The sequence below is a fragment of the Gekko japonicus genome, unplaced genomic scaffold (assembly GCF_001447785.1).
Source record: "Gekko japonicus isolate JY-2015 unplaced genomic scaffold, Gekko_japonicus_V1.1 scaffold1842, whole genome shotgun sequence".
Lineage (NCBI taxonomy): Eukaryota > Metazoa > Chordata > Lepidosauria > Squamata > Gekkonidae > Gekko > Gekko japonicus.
Genome location: NW_015173726.1, coordinates 123,464 through 140,875, shown reverse-complemented (window position 1 = coordinate 140,875; position 17,412 = coordinate 123,464). Strand labels below are relative to the sequence as shown.

General features: G+C 47.8%; 1 protein-coding gene across 1 annotated transcript in view; it reads right to left on the bottom strand.

Annotated features, from left to right (window-relative positions):
* LOC107120650 overlaps positions 1 to 5,065 on the bottom strand; it is a 13,642-nt gene extending 8,577 nt beyond the window's left edge. The window contains exon 1 of the mRNA XM_015423389.1: positions 5,030 to 5,065. The gene's annotated coding sequence lies outside the window, so the exon portion shown is untranslated. The remainder of the gene's footprint in view (positions 1 to 5,029) is intronic.
* Positions 5,066 to 17,412: the final 12,347 nt, after the last annotated feature.

Below are 17,412 nucleotides of genomic sequence, written 5' to 3'. Positions count from 1 at the left end.
CCATGTGTTAATCACTCTTTGGGTGAAGAAGTACTTCCTTTTATCCGTTCTAACCCGACCGCTCTGCACTTTCATGGAGTGCCCACGAGTTCTTGTATTGTGATAAAGGGAGAAAAGTACCTCTTTCTCTACCTGCTCTTTCCCATGCATAATCTTATAAACCTCGATCATGTCACCCCTCAGTCGTCTTTTCTCCAAGCTAAAGAGCCCCAAGCGCTTTAACCTCTCCTCATAGGGAAAGTGTTCCAACCCTTTTATCATTCGAGTTGCCCTTTTCTGCACTTTTTCCAAAGCTATAATATCCTTTTTAAGGTGTGGTGACCAGAACTGCACACAGTATTCCAAATGAACCATAAATGCTTCTGCCAAATCCGAGAGCAGCACATCACTCCCGGGCTTGCCCCAGAAAATGCCATCGTGCTGCTGATGTGGCGGTTGCCTCTCCACATCCTAGCCTCCCAGTCTCGCACTCGCCACAGGCTGGCAACCATACCCAGAGGCTGTAGTTGCCTAAATTGGACGACAGTAAGGCTGTGGCTGGTATGAGCAAATGAAGCCCTCTTGAAGGCATGCCTTCCAAAGAATTTCCACCTCTCCCTAAGGGAGACACACTCAAACATCAAAGCCCATATCTGCCTTCGGTCCCCTCCAGCAACTCAACGTTGTAATTCTATAAAAGTCAATACAGTTTATTAAGACAGTGAGCAAATGCAGACTTTGGGATTCTGTGCGCCATTGTTAACCTTGTTTTCCTGGGAGGCCTACTTGGAAGAAGAAGAAGAGATTGGATTTAGACCCCGCCCTTCACTACCCGAAGGAGTCTCAGAGCATCGTACAATCTCCTCTCCCAGTTTGGTGTAGTGGTTAAGTGAGCGGACTCTAATCTGGGAGAACCGGGTTTGATTCCCCACTCCTCCACTTGCACCTGACTGGATGACCTTGGGCAAGCCATAGTTCTGTCAGAGCTGTTCTTGAAAAAGAGCCGTTTCTGTCAGAGCCCTCTCAGCCCCACCTACCTCACAGGGTGTCTGTTGTGGGGAGGGGAAGGGGAAGGAGTTTGTAAGCCGCTCTGAGACACCTTTGGGTAGTGAAGGACGGGGTATAAATCCAATCTCCTCCTCCTCCTCCTCCTCCTCTTCCAGTTTGGTGCAGTGGTTAAGTGCGCGGACTCTAATCTGGGAGAACCGGGTTTGATTCCCCACTCCTCCACTTGCACCTGGCTGGATGACCATGGGCAAGCCGTAATTCTGTCAGAGCTGTTCTTGAAAAAGAGCCATTTCTGTCAAGAGTTATCTCAGCCCCACCTACCTCACAGGGTGTCTGTTGTGAGGAGAGGAAGGGAAAGGAGTTTGTAAGCCGCTCTGAGACACCTTAGGGTAGTGAAGGACGGGGTATAAATCCAATCTCTTCTTCTTCTTCTTCTTCTTCTTCTTCTTCTTCTTCTTCTTCTTCTTCTTCCCTTCCCCTCCCCACAACAGACACCCTGTGAGCAGTGTTCCCTCTAAGCTGAGTTAGTGCGAGCTTGGTCACAGTTTTTTAGCCTCCAGCTCACAGGTTTTCACCTCAGCTAAGGAAGGAGGGCTCCAGAGCAATGCTCCCTCTAAGCTGTGGAGACTTGTGAGCAGAAATTCTGCTTTATGAGCGACGGGCATGAAAGTTGTGAGCGGGCAATTTGGCTACTGCATGAATTTATTTATTTCTTAATTTATTTTTAACATTCTTACCCCCGCCCTCCCCGCGAGCGGGCTCAGGGCGGCTTACAAGAGGGCACAGAATTAGTTTGCTCTGGAGCCATCCTCCCTGAGCTAAGACGTGTGGGTGTGAGCCGGAGACTAAAAAAAAGGGAGCTAGATCACACTAACTCAGCTTAGAGGGAACGCTAGCTCACACAAACCAAGTTTAGAGGGAACACTGCTCCAGAGCAAACTAATTTATACAGTAACCAAATTGCTTCCTCACAACTTTAATACCAGTTGCTCACAAAATAGATTTTTTTTTCTCACATGACTCCAGGGCTTAGAGGGAGCATTGACTGTGAGGTGGGTGGGTCTGGGAGAGCTCTCTCGAGGACTGCTCTTGAGAGAACAGCTCTGAGAGAACTTGTGACTGACCCAAAATCACACCAGCAGCTGCTTATGGAGGAGTGGGGAATCATCCCGTTTGAGAGCCAGTGGTTAAGTGCACGGACTCTAATCTGGGAGAACCGGGTTTGATTCCCCACTCCTCCGCTCGCAGCTGCTGGATGACCTTGGGCAAGCCATAGTTCTGGCAGAGCTGTTCTCTCGAGGGCAGTTTTTGAAAGAGCTCTCTCAGCCCCGCCTACCTCACAGGGTGTCTGTTGTGGGGAGGGGAAGGGAAAGGAGTTTGTAAGCCGCTCTGAGACACCTTTGGGGAGTGAAGGGTGGGGTATAAATCCAATCTCTTCCTTCTTCTTCTGCAAACCCAGTTCTCCCAGATAACAGTCTGCACTCCTTACCACCACACCAAATAATTGCTGTTGGCTTTCAAGCCATTCCAGGCAGGGTGCGTTCGAAGTGGAGCCGTCACCCAAAATACATTTATAAACCAGTTATCGCAGCGAGAGCTCTTTCAAGGGAGCTGTTAGTCTTCTGTATCACTGAACTTATAAAAATGTGCATACTCTCAGCATTTTAAAAATTCAGTTCTCAGGCCAAATTCTGATGGGTACCCCATGGTCTTTTTCGATACTCAGAATGGAGGGGGGGGGGAGACGTCTGTCCCTCTGCACTGCTTTCAAAACCCAAAACAGCCCAGGGAGTTGCTATTTGTCGCATTGGGGAAACATATAAAAATTTAGCTGTTGTAGATTCTCCGGGTTGTGTGGCCGTGGTCTTGGCATTGGAGGACCTGACGTTTCGCCAGCAGCTATGACTGGCATCCTCAGAGGTATAACACAGAAAGATGGAGTACTCTCTGGGTGCGTTCAGACGGGGCATTTACAACGGTATAGGTGCCGGTTGGAATTGGTGTACTTACCGGCATTCACACGGCGAACATCTGCCTTCCGTCCCTAACCGTTGCAAAGAGCTTTAAACCGTTGTATTCTGCCACTAGGTCCCCAAGTGGTGGTATCCTGAGTGCAACGGTTGTAATCGCTTCCCCTCCCCCGTCTGATCACTCTCCACCATTGTAGAGCCACTTCCGTTCGGAAGCCCAAGGCTTCCAATTTTCGCCCGCCATTTTTTTTTTGTTAGGTCGGCGTATGCGCATGGGCAAAGCTTCGCCCCGGCGTTTGTTTTTTTAAAAAAGAAAAGGTACTTAGTTTAACATTTTAGAGGAGTCCGGGTCCTCAGGGAGACCAGTTTGCTCTTTAAACTTTAAAGGTAAGTCCTCTCTTCAGGGCATGCTTTTTGGGACGGGGCGTTTTGCGCATGCGCGAAGATCGCCATTCGGTGGATGGCTGCCTATGCGCATGCACAAACTAAGTTAAAAAACAACAACAAACCACCGACGCCCGCTGTGTGTGAATGGGCATACAGCAATGGGCTCCACAGACAGGAGGTAAGTGTGATCGCATTTCAGCCAGCATAAACTGCAACGGTTCCAACCGGTACAGTTTATGCCGGCTGAAACGCCCCATCTGAACGCACCCACTGTGTCAAGGTGAGAAGAAAAATGGTAGGCAGGTAATTTATATCTACTCAGGAAGGTGGGGTAGGGCTGAATCATTATCTTGTAGGAGTTCCCCAGGCTGTGAATTCCTACAAGATAACTCTTACAGGAGTTATCAGGCCCCCAACGTATTTAAAGCCCCCCGAATTAAAAAAAAAACCTAGCTACGGGCCTGGGTGGGGCTGAGAGAGCTCTGACAGAAACGGCTCTTTTTCAAGAACAGCTGTGCCATAACTATGGCTTGCCCAAGGTCATCCAGCCAGGTGCGAGTGGAGGAGTGGGGAATCAAACCCGGTTCTCCCAGATTAGAGTCCGCGCACTTAACCACTACACCAAACTGCTCACAAGACTCTACAGCTTAGAGCAGTGGTTCTCAACCTGCGAGTCGCGACCCCTTTGGGGGTTGAACGACCCTTTCACAGGGGTCGCCTAAGACCATCGGAAAATTTGTAGCAATGAAAATACATCCTGCATATCAGACATTTACATTGCGATTCATAACAGTAGCAAAATTACAGTTATGAAGTAGCAACGAAAATAATGCTATGGTTGGGGGTCACCACAACATGAGGAACTGTATTAAAGGGTTGCGACATTAGGAAGGTTGAGAACCACTGGCTTAGAGGGAGCATTGGTCTCAGGTTGGGATCTTTCTCATCGCCTGCAACCTCATCATTACTGGAGATGCCAGGGAGTGAAATTGGGACCTTCTGCATGCCAAGCAGATATTCTGCCATTCATCCACAGCCCCTTCACATGAAACCAGCTAATCTTGTAATCCCAGCTTTAGTCGCTGTCCCCTGTATGGAATTCTAGATAAAATTCGAAGACACTACACACCATCTTAAAACAATTCTAAAAAGGTAAAGGTAAAGGTTCCCTTGCTCAAAAGCCAGTCGAATCCGACTCTAGGGTTGCGGTGCTCATCTCCGTTTCAAAGCCAAAGAGCCAGCGTTGTCCGAAGACATTTCCATGGTCCTGTGGCCGGCATGACTAAACACCAAGCCGCACGGAACGCTGTTACCTTCCCACCGAAGTGGTCCCTATTTATCTACTTGCAATTTCTTGCTTTCGAACTGCTAGGTTGGCAGGAGCTGGAACTAGAGACGGGAGCTCACTCCATCATGCGGCAACCCGGGTCTCAAACTGCTGAACTACTGACCTTCCACAGCCTGCAGTTCAGCGTCTTCACAACTTGAGCCACCGCAGCTCCTAAAACCATTCTAGATAACCATAAAACCAAGGGAGATGGAATGTAGTCTTCTCCTTGGGGTCGCTGATGGCATTTCACCTCCAGAAGATATGACAAAACCAGAAATCTGCTGCTGCCAGATGTACCAACCAGTGAACTCTGGGGGCCAACACTAACATAATTTCAAATATTTCTGATACTTACCCTCAAATCACCAATGGGAGCCAAGCGGTCAAAGCGACAGCCAAGGAAGCAAAGTGTCACAAGCCCTTTTATACAATTCCATTAAGACGTGCTCCGGAAGCAAAACACCTTAGGGGAAAATAAACCTCATATTACAGAGCTTCATCCTGCTCAAAGCGCTCATCCTTAAAATTGCTTTTGAGCATCCTCGCTTCAAATAGAATACAGTCATTTTAATTTCAAGGGATGGAGCCAAGTGACTTCCTGGTAAGCACCAGTTTTTCCGTTCTGGTCTCCATCGAGTCCGCGTCAGCCTGGTCGGTCAACACAAATCGGTAACTTTTGTGCCAAAGGACCTTCACATGAAACTCTCGAGAGATTCCTATATGATGAACATATGAAGCTGCTTTATACTGAATCAGATCACTGGCCCATCAAGGTCATGATTGTCTGGGTCTCAGGCAAATGTGTTTCATGTCACTGCCCGCCTTATCATTCTAGCCGGAGATGCTGCCAGAGGTTGAACCTGGGACCTTCCACATGCCAAGCAGATGCTCTGCCACTGAGCCACACCCCGCTCCATAGCTCACCAGGGTCTCAGGTGGGGGTCTTTCACATCACCTCCTGCCTCATCCGTTTAACTGGAGATGTCGGGGATTGAAGCTGGGACCTTCCGCATGCCAAGCAGATGCTCTGCCACTGAGCCACATCCCGCTCCATAGCTCACCAGGGTCTCAGGTGGGGGTCTTTCACATCACCTACTACCTGGTCCTTTTAACTGGAGAGGTCGGGGACTGAACCTGGGGCCTCCTGCATGCCAAGCAGAGGCTCTGCCACTGAGCCACAGCCCCTCTTTACAGCTCTCCAGGGTCGGAGGCGGAGGTCTTTCCCATCACCTACTACCTGGTCCTTTTTAACTGGAGATGCCGGGGATTGAACCTGGGACCTTCCGCATGCTAAGCAGATGCTCTGTCACTGAGCCACATCCCGCTCCATAGCTCACCAGGGTCTCAGGTGGAGGTCTTTCCCATCACCTACTACCTTGTCCTTTTAACTGGAGATGTTGGGGATTGAACCTGGGACCTCCTGCATGCCAAGCAGAGGCTCTGCCACTGAGCCACAGCCCCTCTTTACAGCTCACCCGGGTCTCAGGCAGAGGTCTTTCCCATCACCTCCTGCCTCGTCCTTCTAACTGGAGATGTCGGGGATTGAACCTGGGACCTTCCGCATGCCAAGCAGGTGCTCTGCCACTGAGCCACATCCCGCTCGATAGCTCACCAGGGTCTCATGTGGGGGTCTTTCCCATCACCTCCTGCCTGGTCCTTTTAACTGGAGATGTCGGGGATTGAACCTGGGACCTTCTGCATGCCAAGCAGGTGCTCTACCACTGAGCCACAGCCCCTCCCCCAAACATGAAGCTGCCTTATTCTGAATCAGACCCTCGGTCCATCAAGGTCAGTCTTGTCTACTCAGACTGGCAGCGGCTCTCCAGGATCTCCAGCAGAGGTCTTTTATATCACCTCTTGGCTGGTCCTTTTAACTGGAGATGCTGCCATGGATCGAACCTGGGACTTTCTGCATGCCAAGCAGATGCTTTACCACTGAGCCAGGGCCCCTACACAGACTGGAAGCTGCTCTCTGGCCCTTCTGGGTCCCTGGCTCTTTTGGGTCTTTCATATCACCTTCTACCTGATCCTTTTGTTAACCGGAGGTGCCAGGGATTGAACCTAGGACCTTCTGCATGCCAAGCCGATACTCTACCACTGAGGCATGGCACTTCCTCAAATCATGTATGACGCTGTCTTATACTGAATCATTCCCTTAGTCCATCAAGGTCAGTATTGTCTACTCAGACTGGCCGTGGCTCTCCAGGGTCTTAGGCAGATTTCTTTCACATCTCCTACTATTGAGTTCTTTCAACTTGAGATACCCAGGATTGAATGTGGAGTCTTCTGTATGCCAAGGAGGTGCTTTACCACTGTGTTACAGTCTCTGTTCTCCAACTGGAACACTTTTTCCATTCTTGTGGGTATCACTGTATTTGTATGTTGTGGACTGGATTGTTAAATGTAGGCTGGCTGGTACTGTGATTTGGTGGATTCATACTTGATTATGTTCAGAGTACCAATCTTTTTGAGACTTGTGGGGTATTTTGAGGAGAGGCACCAGCAGCCAAGGCAGGCGAGCCAGGGAAGGCCCTGGAATAACCCAAAAAGGGATTACCCAAAAGGGGTTACCCAAATAGATGCCGACTATACGGCATCCATTCGGGGAATCCCTGTTTGGCCAGCTGAATCAGATTAAAGAATCTGAATCGGCTTTCAGCTGCCTGAATAATGCCGAATAGGCATTATTCAGGGGGGGGGGGGGTTGTTCCTCCAAACTGAATGCACATCCCTACTCCAGAGCAAACTAATTTATGCAGTAGCCAAATCGCTCACTCACCACTTTAATGCCAATAGCTTACAAAGTAGAATTTCTGCTCACAAGATTCCACAGTTTAGAGGGAACATGGAATCGGACACAGGTGACAGAGGTGGCTTTGAGGGTCTATACACATGGAACATGTTCCAGCTATTCCAGTGATTGAAGGGATTCACACCAATACATTTTCACAGCCAACAGAATCGTCTGAGAGGTGATATGATAACCAAATACTTGAAGGGCTGTCATATAGAGGACGATGTGGGGTTATTTTCTGTTACCCCAGAAGGTTGGACCAGAGCCAACAGGTTGAAATTAAATCAGAGTTTTTGGTTAAACATTAGGAAGAACTTCCTGACAGTTAGAGCGGTTCCTCAGTGGAACAGGCTTCCTCAGGAGGTGGTGGGCTCTCCTTCTTTGGAGGCTTTTAAGCAGAGGTTAGAGGGCCATCTGACAGCAATGCTAAGGAGGGCAGGAAGGGTTACATCAGTGCTTAGTTCTTGTGGCCCTTCCTTACATGCCCAGGGAAATGCTGATTGCCACTTTGGGGTCAGGAAGCTATTTTTCTCCAGACCAATTTGGCCAGAGATCCTGGAGGTTTTTTTTTTTACCATCTTCTGTGTGTGGAACAGGGGTCACTGTGGGTGTGGAGGGAGAGGTATCTGTGAATTTCCTGCATTGTGTAGGGGGTTGGAGTAGATGATCCTGGAGGTCTCTTCCAACTCTATGATTCTATAGTTGGCAAAGACTGGCTGAACAAGTCAAAATTCAGCACGTATGAAATATGTAAGCTAGACTGATTCATTATACAACAGGCAGTGGTCCCAATATAAAATTTACCCAGAAGAATCATGTGTTTGTTCTTCCATGAAAATGGAGCTCTCCTGACATTGAGACTCTTACTTGTGTGCATTTTTGGGGGTAACAAAGGGTCCAGATTTAATTGGCAAAGACTAGATGAACAAATTCAACCAGCATGAAATATGTTAGATAAATATTCTAATGACACACAATCCTCACGGGGTCTTACTGTGATCCCAACATTACTCAAATGACCTATCCATGTGTTGTTGTTGTTTTTCAGTTGCACAGTTGAATCCAACTCTTCATGACCCCATGGACCACATCACGCCAGGCCCTCCTGTCTTCCATCGTGCTCCAGAGTTTGCTCAATTTCATGTCCGTTGCATCGATAACACTGTCTAATCATCTCATCCTTTGCCATCCCTTCTTCTTTGACCTTCAATCTTCCCCAGCATCAGGGTCTTCTCCAGGGAGTGCTCCCTTCTCATTTGGTGGCTAAAGTATTTGAGCTTCAGCTTCAGGATCTGGCCTTCCAGGGAACAGTCAGGGTTGATTTCTTTTAGGACTGACTGATTTGATCTCCTTGCAGTCCAAGGGACTCTCACGAGTCTTCTCCAGCACCATAATTCGAAATACCCTTGTGTGACTCCCCCCAAACATCTGGATCATTCACCCTAGAGGCCAACAAGATTGGGGGGGGTTATGAGCTTTGATTACTTCCGAAGAAATTGGGCACGGATGGGCAAGCATTATCTGTCTGCCAGACCTTGCTAGAAGATCATTAATCATCATGTAATTTCTCGGTATCGTGTTGTTGTGTAATTATGGGCAGCAGGCAAAGATGGGGGAACCAATTAGCTGTGGGAGGGCCCACCTATAAAATCTGACCAGCTTTTCATAAAACAAGTTCTAGCAATGGAGAAAGTCATGTCATTTCAGAAAATAGTGAGACTGTATACATGCCTCTTTTTTTTAACCAGCTGTTCCTCAAAAGAAGCTCAGGGCAGCTGACACACATGGAAACATGAAGCTGCCTTATACTGAATCAGACCAGTGGTCTATCAAGGTCAGTATTTGTCATAGCTAGGCCAAGCTTAGCAACCAGGAGGAGGACTGGGAGTGGGGATATGGGAGGTGCGACATCATTAACATTGCCAAAGTCTCTATATCACTTCCGGGTAAAAACCCAGAAGTGACATAGGATAGCTCTAGGAATCCCCAGAAACTCAATGGTAAAATCATGGAGTTTCTGGAGATTCCTAGATCTACCCTATGCCACTTCTAGGTTTTACCTGACATTGGGAATGTCATTGTGTGTGTTTTTTTTAATATATATATATATATCACCTGCCACCTGCTCAGAGTGGCAGCAGGCAACAGGGCTTGCTGGCAGAACGCCTCCTGCCACAGATGAGTTGAGCTTAATGGAGGTATCCCAGAGGATGGCTGCCAACCTCCAGGTGGAGCCTGAAGATCTCCCAGAATTGCAACTGATCTCCAAACTACAGAGATTACTTCTGTCATGATCTGGGCTGTGCCACCAGAGGCCTACTAGGCCCAGGGAGCCTGGCTAGCAATAGGGGAAGGTGGGCCTACAATTCCCAGAAGCCCCTGGGAAGTTTTGGTGCTGATTTTGACCAATAGGGAAGAAGAGGGCTGGGGAATATAGGAACTGGTACAAGAGGAAGAGCTGTTCTTCTTCCCAGGGAACAGGGCTAGAAGAGAGACTGCTGTGGGGAACAAACCTTCATTCTGAGGGAAGGGTAAGTAGTCTAAGGCCACTTGAGATAGTGAGCTTGGGACAGTATATATTTAGACACATTAGGCCATTTGATTTCTTTTCTTTTCACCCACTTACTGTTATTATTCCTGCACCTTGTTTGTTTGACCTCCTATAAAATAAACCATTTTCATTGTTCACTCTGCCTGGTCCTCACGCCTGTTATTCAGCCAAGAGAGAGGTCTGAAGGTCTTGGGAGGGTGCTCTGGGCCTTCTCAAGGGAACCTAAATCCAGACTGGTGGCAGCGTCAGGTGACACCCCACCTGATCCGTGACAACTTCCCATAGAGAAAATGGCTGCTTTGGAGGGTGGACTCTATAGCATTATCCCCTGCTGAGGTCCCTCCCCCACCCCCCCGAGGCTCCACCTCAAAATCTCCAGGAGCTTCCCAACCCAGCGTTGGCAACCCTAGCCCTGAATCATGCCTGATTTTAGAGGCAGGAACCAGGAACGTCATGCTTTCCACCTTTTGCATCTGTCAGATACAGTCCCTTGACCTTACCGTCAGAGCTCCTGCCAAAGATAGTTCCAGAATCCCAGCTGCTACCACCAAACGTCTAAACAAGATGGCATAGTTCCCAGTGCCAGAGGCTGCTGATAAATCCAGCGAGAAGAACAAAGAAGTACCGCCCTTGTCTACGTTCAGATAGTGATCTCCATTCCCACAGTCCGGCCTGAAGCCAGCCTTAAAGTGGTCGAGAGCAAATGAGTTATCCAGGAAGACCTGGGGGTTGTTCTGCTACTGTTCAGTCAATCCTACAATCAGTCAATCCTAAAAGAAATCAACCCTGACTGTTCCCTGGAAGGCCAGGTAATGAACCTGAAGCTCAAATACTTTGGCCACCCAATAAGAAGGGAGCACTCCCTGGAGAAGTCCCTGATGCTGGGAAAGACTGAAGGTCAAAGAAGAAGGGGACGGCAAAGGATGAGATGGTTAGACAGTGTCATAGATGCAACTAACATGAAGTTGAGCAAACTTCAGAGGACGGCGGAAGACCGGAGGGCCTGGCGTGATCTGGTCCACAGGGTCGCGAAGAGTCGGACTCGACTGTGCGACTGAACAACAACACCATATGAAGACAGGTACTGCCCATTCTCTATGGGAGAAGGAGAATCGAGGCTCCATATGTTTTTTCGCTCTCCTTTTGATCAAGTTATAGGGATAAGCTTATTGCACCCCTCTTAAATAGACCAGCACTTGACGCAGAAAGTGTTGATCTAGAGAGACTTTTGGTAGAGGAAAATCAGCAAGTTTCCAGACAAATAGCAACATTCTGCTTTGTTGTTGTTGTTCAGTCGCACAGTCGAGTCCGACTCTTTGCGACCCCATGGACCAGCTCCCGCCAGGCCCTCTGGTCATCCACCGCCCTCCGAAGCCTACTCAACTTCATGCTCGTTGCATCTATGACACTGTCCAACCATCTCATCCTTTGCCGTCCCCGTCTTCTTTGACCTTCAATCTTTCCCAGAATGTCTTTCAACATTCTGCTTGCAATTGGTAAAATTCCACAATAAGAGGTAGATCAAGTATAGCACTCACCTTGTACATGACTCACAATTCGTTTAGTTTTAGAGATTTTATGATTATTGTTAAACTCTTCTCCTTTCAACATTTTAATGATTTTTAAGGCTATATGTCTAAATACGTTGAAATATTTCTGGAGCTGAAAGCTCATTTGTTTTTTTAATGAATCTGTATATTTTTTGATAAATGGTCCTTGACCGCAAATAAACATCATTCATTCAACCCTCTCCCTGGAATAAATTTTTCTCAATCTGTGGGAAAATTGCAAAATCTCCAAAGCAAAACAAGAACTGATTATGATAATGTTAAATTGCAGCTAAATGTCTTATTGCATCTCGTTGGAAGTCTGCATCAATTCCAATGCTGCAAGGATGGCACTTGGAGTTATAGGATTTATTCGTCCTGGATAAAATTATATATAGACCTTATGCAGTTCCGCAGGGCCTGTAAGACAGAGCTCTTCCGCCAGGCGTTTGAGTAGGAGCCGCCGCCGCCACTATCCTACCAACGAGATAGTATGTCATCGGCTGCCCTACGAAGGTGGGACAGTTATGCCCAGGCTGAAGTTTGACAGCTTAGCGGGGAGACCGCGCACTGGAAATGGCTGGCCACCAAGCTGGAAGATCGTCCCCACCTTGGCTGATGATGTATTAGGAAGGGTATTGAAAACAGATCAGCCAATATAATAATGCCCCTATATAAATCAATGGTGAGACCTCATTTGGAATACTGTGTGCAGTTCTGGGCACCACACCTTAAAAAGGATATTATAGCTTTGGAAAAAGTGCAGAAAAGGGCAACTCGAATGATAAAAGGGTTGGAACACTTTCCCTATGAGGAAAGGTTAAAGCGCTTAGGGCTCTTTAGCTTGGAGAAAAGACGACTGAGGGGTGACATGATCGAGGTTTATAAGATTATGCATGGGAAAGAGCAGGTAGAGAAAGAGGTACTTTTCTCCCTTTCTCACAATACAAGAACTCGTGGGCACTCCATGAAACTGCAGAGCGGTCGGGTTAGAACGGATAAAAGGAAGTATTTCTTCACCCAAAGAGTGATTAACACATGGAATTCACTGCCACAGGAAGTGGTGGGTGCTACAAGCATGGACGGCTTCAAAAGGGAATTAGATAAGCATATGGAGCAGAGGTCCATCAGTGGCTATTAGCCACAAGGTATAGCTAGGGGCTCTGGGGCAAGTGATGCTCTGTCTTCTTGGTGCTTGGGGGGGGTCAACAGTGGGAGGGCTTCTAATGTCCTGGCCCCACTGCTGGACCTCCTGATGGCACTGGTATTTCTGGCCACTGTGTGACACGGAGTGTTGGACTGGATGGGCCTTTGGCCTGATCCAACATTGGCGTCTCTTATGTTCTTATGTTCTTATGTTCACTGTGTTTTAGGTTGCTTATTGTGGTTTAAATATTGTATTTTATTGTGTGTTTTATTGTATTTTAGATTCCGGCTTTGCCGCTTGTGAACCGCCCTGAGCCTTTGGGAGGGCGGTATAGAAATCTAATAAATAAATAAAATAAATAAATTTAGAGATACATCAGGCCAATCCAGTCTCCTAGAGAAATGGCAACCTCTAATGCTCAAGTGTTGGTCTGATCTCTCAAAGGATTGCTATATTTTCAGTAAAAGCCAACTCTCTCTTCTCTGCTCACACTGAATAGATTGTATCTATTTCTTAGTCTAACACATTGTATTCCACTGCTGGTATAAATCTGTGCTGTTCAACAAACTTCTCAGCCCTGCATTCGTAGTTTTGGTTCACTCTGTTTAGTTATTCACACTCAGTTTTACTGATGGTTTGTAACATTATACTGCTCTATACCTGAATGATTGTACTCTGTTCTATTGAAAAGTCATAATATTATATGATGAAGACGGAGGAGGAGGAGATTGGATTTATACCCCACCCTTCACTCGGAGTCTCAGAACAGTTTACAATCTCCTTTCCCTTCCCCTCCCCACAACAGACACCCTGTGAGGTGGGTGGGGCTGAGAGAGCTCTTTCGTGAGCTGCTCTTTCAAGGACAGCTCTGACAGAACTATGGCTTACCCAAGGTCATCCAGCAGCTGCAAGTGGAGGAGTGGGGAATCAACCCTGGTTCTCCCAGATTAGAGTCCGCACACTTAACCACTACACCAAACCATGACACTACAGGATATGATTAAATAAAATATTTAATTAAAAAAAAACTAAAATGTTTCTTCATGATTAGCAGAGCAATTTTCTTAGAGTCTTAGTGGACATTCGAGGGAGAAATGGAGCAGGAGAGGGTGGTCAAAAAGCTAGAATGTAACCTCCATATGCAAGAAGAAGAAGAGGAGGAGGAGGAGGAGATTGGATTTATACCCCGCCCTTCACTACCTGAAGGAGTCTCAGAGCGGCTTACAATCTCCTTTCCCTTCCCCTCACCATAACAGATACCCTGTGAGGTAGGTGGGGCTGAGAGAGCTCTTTTCAAGAACTGCTCATGAGAGAACAGCTCTGAGAGAACTTATGACTCACCCAAGGTCACACCAGCAACATGTGGAGAAGTGGGGAATCAAACCCAGTTCTCCCAGATTAGAGTCCGCGCTCCTAACCAGTACACCAAACTGAAAACCTATAGGCCACTGTAAGCTGTGACTTAATTACTCTTTCCTAACCACTACACCGACCTGGCTCTGGGAATACTATGGCATGGAAATACTATGGCATGAATTATCTTGAGCTTGGTCACCAATGACACATCCTTACTTTTTTAGGAATCTTTTCTAGCTCCTTCATGGCTACCCTTCCCAGTCTCAAAGAGGGCTACATATTTTTAAACAAATTGATGGGTTAAAGAATTGAACCTGGATTCAGTATGGCAGATAAACACAATGGAACTGTCCACCGGGCTATAAGCCTCAAATGCAGGTCTTGAAGTAAATCAGACCTGTATGAATGGTTGGAAAGCCAGCTGGTCTTGGGATGTGTTACCAGCTAGCTGGTATGGGCCTGCCTTTATTTTTTTCTCCCAACCCTTCTTTGAAAAGCTGGTTCCTGGAACCTCTAACTGGTGGACCTCCTGATGGCACCTGGTATTTTTGGCCACTGTGTGACAGAGTGTTGGACTGGATGGGCCTTTGGCCTGATCCAACATTGGCGTCTCTCTTATGTTCTAAAGAACAGATACCTAAAGATGTAAGGCATGGTTCCAGAAGGATCCAGCTAGAAGAATTGGGTTGTCGGTGATGTGAAAGACTTCCATCTGAGAGGCTGGAGAGCGTGTGAGACAGTGACCTCGATGGACCAAGGGTCTGATTTGGTGTGTTCTTGTGTGCCCCACATCAACGGTCGGTGACCTGGGAGTGTCCATTTTGCCCTAATCCTAGAATTAAGAGCCAAGAAAGATATTTGTTGTTGTTGTTCAGTCGCACAGTCGAGTCCGACTCTTCGCGACCCCATGGACCAGATCACGCCAGGCCTTCCTGTTTTCCACCGTCCTCTGAAGTTGGCTCAATTTCATGTTCGTTGCATCTATGACACTGTCTAACCCTCTCATCCTTTGCCGTCCCCGTCTTCTTTGACCTTCAATCTTTCATTATCTGGCCTTCCAGGGAACAGTCAGGGTTGGTTTCTTTTAGGATTGACTGATTTGATCTTCTTGCCGTCCAAGGGACTCTCAAGAGTCTTCTCCAGCACCATAGTTCAAAAGAATCTATTCTTCGGCGCTCGACCTTCCTTATAGTCCAACTCTCGCAGCCATACATGACTACTGGGAATACCATTGCTTTGACCATGCGGACTTTTGTTGGCAGGGTGATGTCTCTACTTTTTATCATGCTGTTTAGGTTCGCCATCGCTTTCCTCCCAAGGAGCAGGCGTCTTTTAATTTCATGGCTGCTGTCACAGTCTGAAAAATGTAGGTCTGGATAAAACTTTTGTTGGCAGGGTGATGTCTCTACTTTTTATCATGCTGTTTAGGTTCGCCATCGCTTTCCTTCCAAGGAGCAGGCGTCTTTTAATTTCATGGCTGCTGTCACAGTCTGAAAAATGTAGGTCTGGATAAAACTCAGATTTTTTTGTGAAATGACTGAACTGCGAGAACTGATTAACAACCGGCTAGCATTAACCCCACCCACCCAGAGCAAAGTGTGAGTCCTGGTGCACCTTTAAGACCAAGAAAGTTTCATTCAAGGTATAAGTTTTACTGTACATGCACACTTCTTCAGATGCCATGAAATGGAAATTACTGGCCAGTACATATAGGCAGACCCACCCAGTGCAAGTTAATTCTCCTAAGAGGCAACCCGTTCAGGCTGGCTGCTCACAGGCAACCCCGCCCTGCACAGCTGATGCCACCGTACCTCTCCTGTCATCGCCTGCAGCATTCCTCTGACGCCAGGTGCAGAGCCTCACCTGTCCCCCCCCCATGCCGCGCAGCAGCCACAGATCGCCCCAGGGCCAAACAACCTTTCCCTAAACCCCTCTGGCCATAACAACCAATAAGCAGCAGGAACTCGTGGACTCCTTTCATCAGTAGGCGCTTCAGGGGGCTCATCAAATCTTCCGACCTATCTTGCAGTCACCCGTGCCAACCTAGCTAAGGCTGAACCCCGTCAAACAACAGATGAGCACACAAATTTGCCTTATACTGAATCGCACTACTGGTCTAGCAGGCCCGTAGCTAACATGGGGCCCACGGGGCCCGGCCCCCTTGTGTTTCTTCTGGGGCCCCTCCCTCTGGGGCTGCACCCAAAATGCTCCAACTTACCACCTGCACTGTACTTCCATTTAATTAGCTGGAAGGCCCCCCCAAGGCCCCCTCCCAAAGAATTCCCTAGCTACGGGGCTGTGGTCTAGCCTGTAAGATGGACACAGCTGATATGGCCACCTGGATGTGACATCCAAACTAGACTACTGTAATGCACTGTACATTGGTCTTCCCTCAAAATCAGCTCAGAAACTCCAGTTGGCGCAGAACGCCATGGCTTAGCTATTATCGGGAGTGAGATGGGATATGTGTATTCCTCCCATTCTGCAGATTTTCCATTGGCTGCCCATCAGCTACTGGGCTCAATTTAAGGTATTGACTATTACATACAAAAACCTTCATGGCCTTGGACCCTCATATTTACAAGACCTCTTCTCCCTCTAAAGACGAAGGAGGAGGAGGAGGAGGGAGAGGGAGAAGAAGGAGGAGGAGAGGGAGAGGGAGAAGAAGAAGAAGAAGAAGATTAGATTTATACACATGGTCAAGGCAATGGTATTCCCAGTAGTCATGTATGGCTGCGAGAGTTGGACTATAAGGAAGGCCGAGCGCCGAAGAATAGATGCTTTTGAATTATGGTGCTGGAAAAGACTCTTGAGAGTCCCTTGGACGGCAAGAGGATCAAATCAGTCAATCCTAAAAGAAATCAACCCTGACTGTTCCCTGGAAGGCCAGATAATGAACCCGAAGCTCAAAGACTTTGGCCACCCAATGAGAAGGGAGCATTCCCTGGAGAAGACCCTGATGCTGGGAAAGACTGAAGGTCAAAGAAGATGGGGACGGCAAAGGATGAGAGGGTTAGATGGTGTCATTGATGCAACGAACATGAAGTTGAGCAAACTTCAGAGGACGGCGGAAGACAGGAAGGCCTGGCGTGATCTGGTCCATGGGGTCGCAAAGAGTCGGACTCGACTGTGCGACTGAACAACAACAACAATTCACTCAGAGTCTAAGAGCGGCTTACAATCTCCTCCCCCTTCCCCTCCCCACAACAGACATCCTGTGAGGTAGGTGAGGCTGAGAGAGCTCTTTCCAGGACTGCTCTTGAGAGAATAGCTCTGAAAGAACTTGTAACTGACCCAAGGTCACACCAGCAGCTGCACGTGGAGGCGTGGGGAATCAAACCCG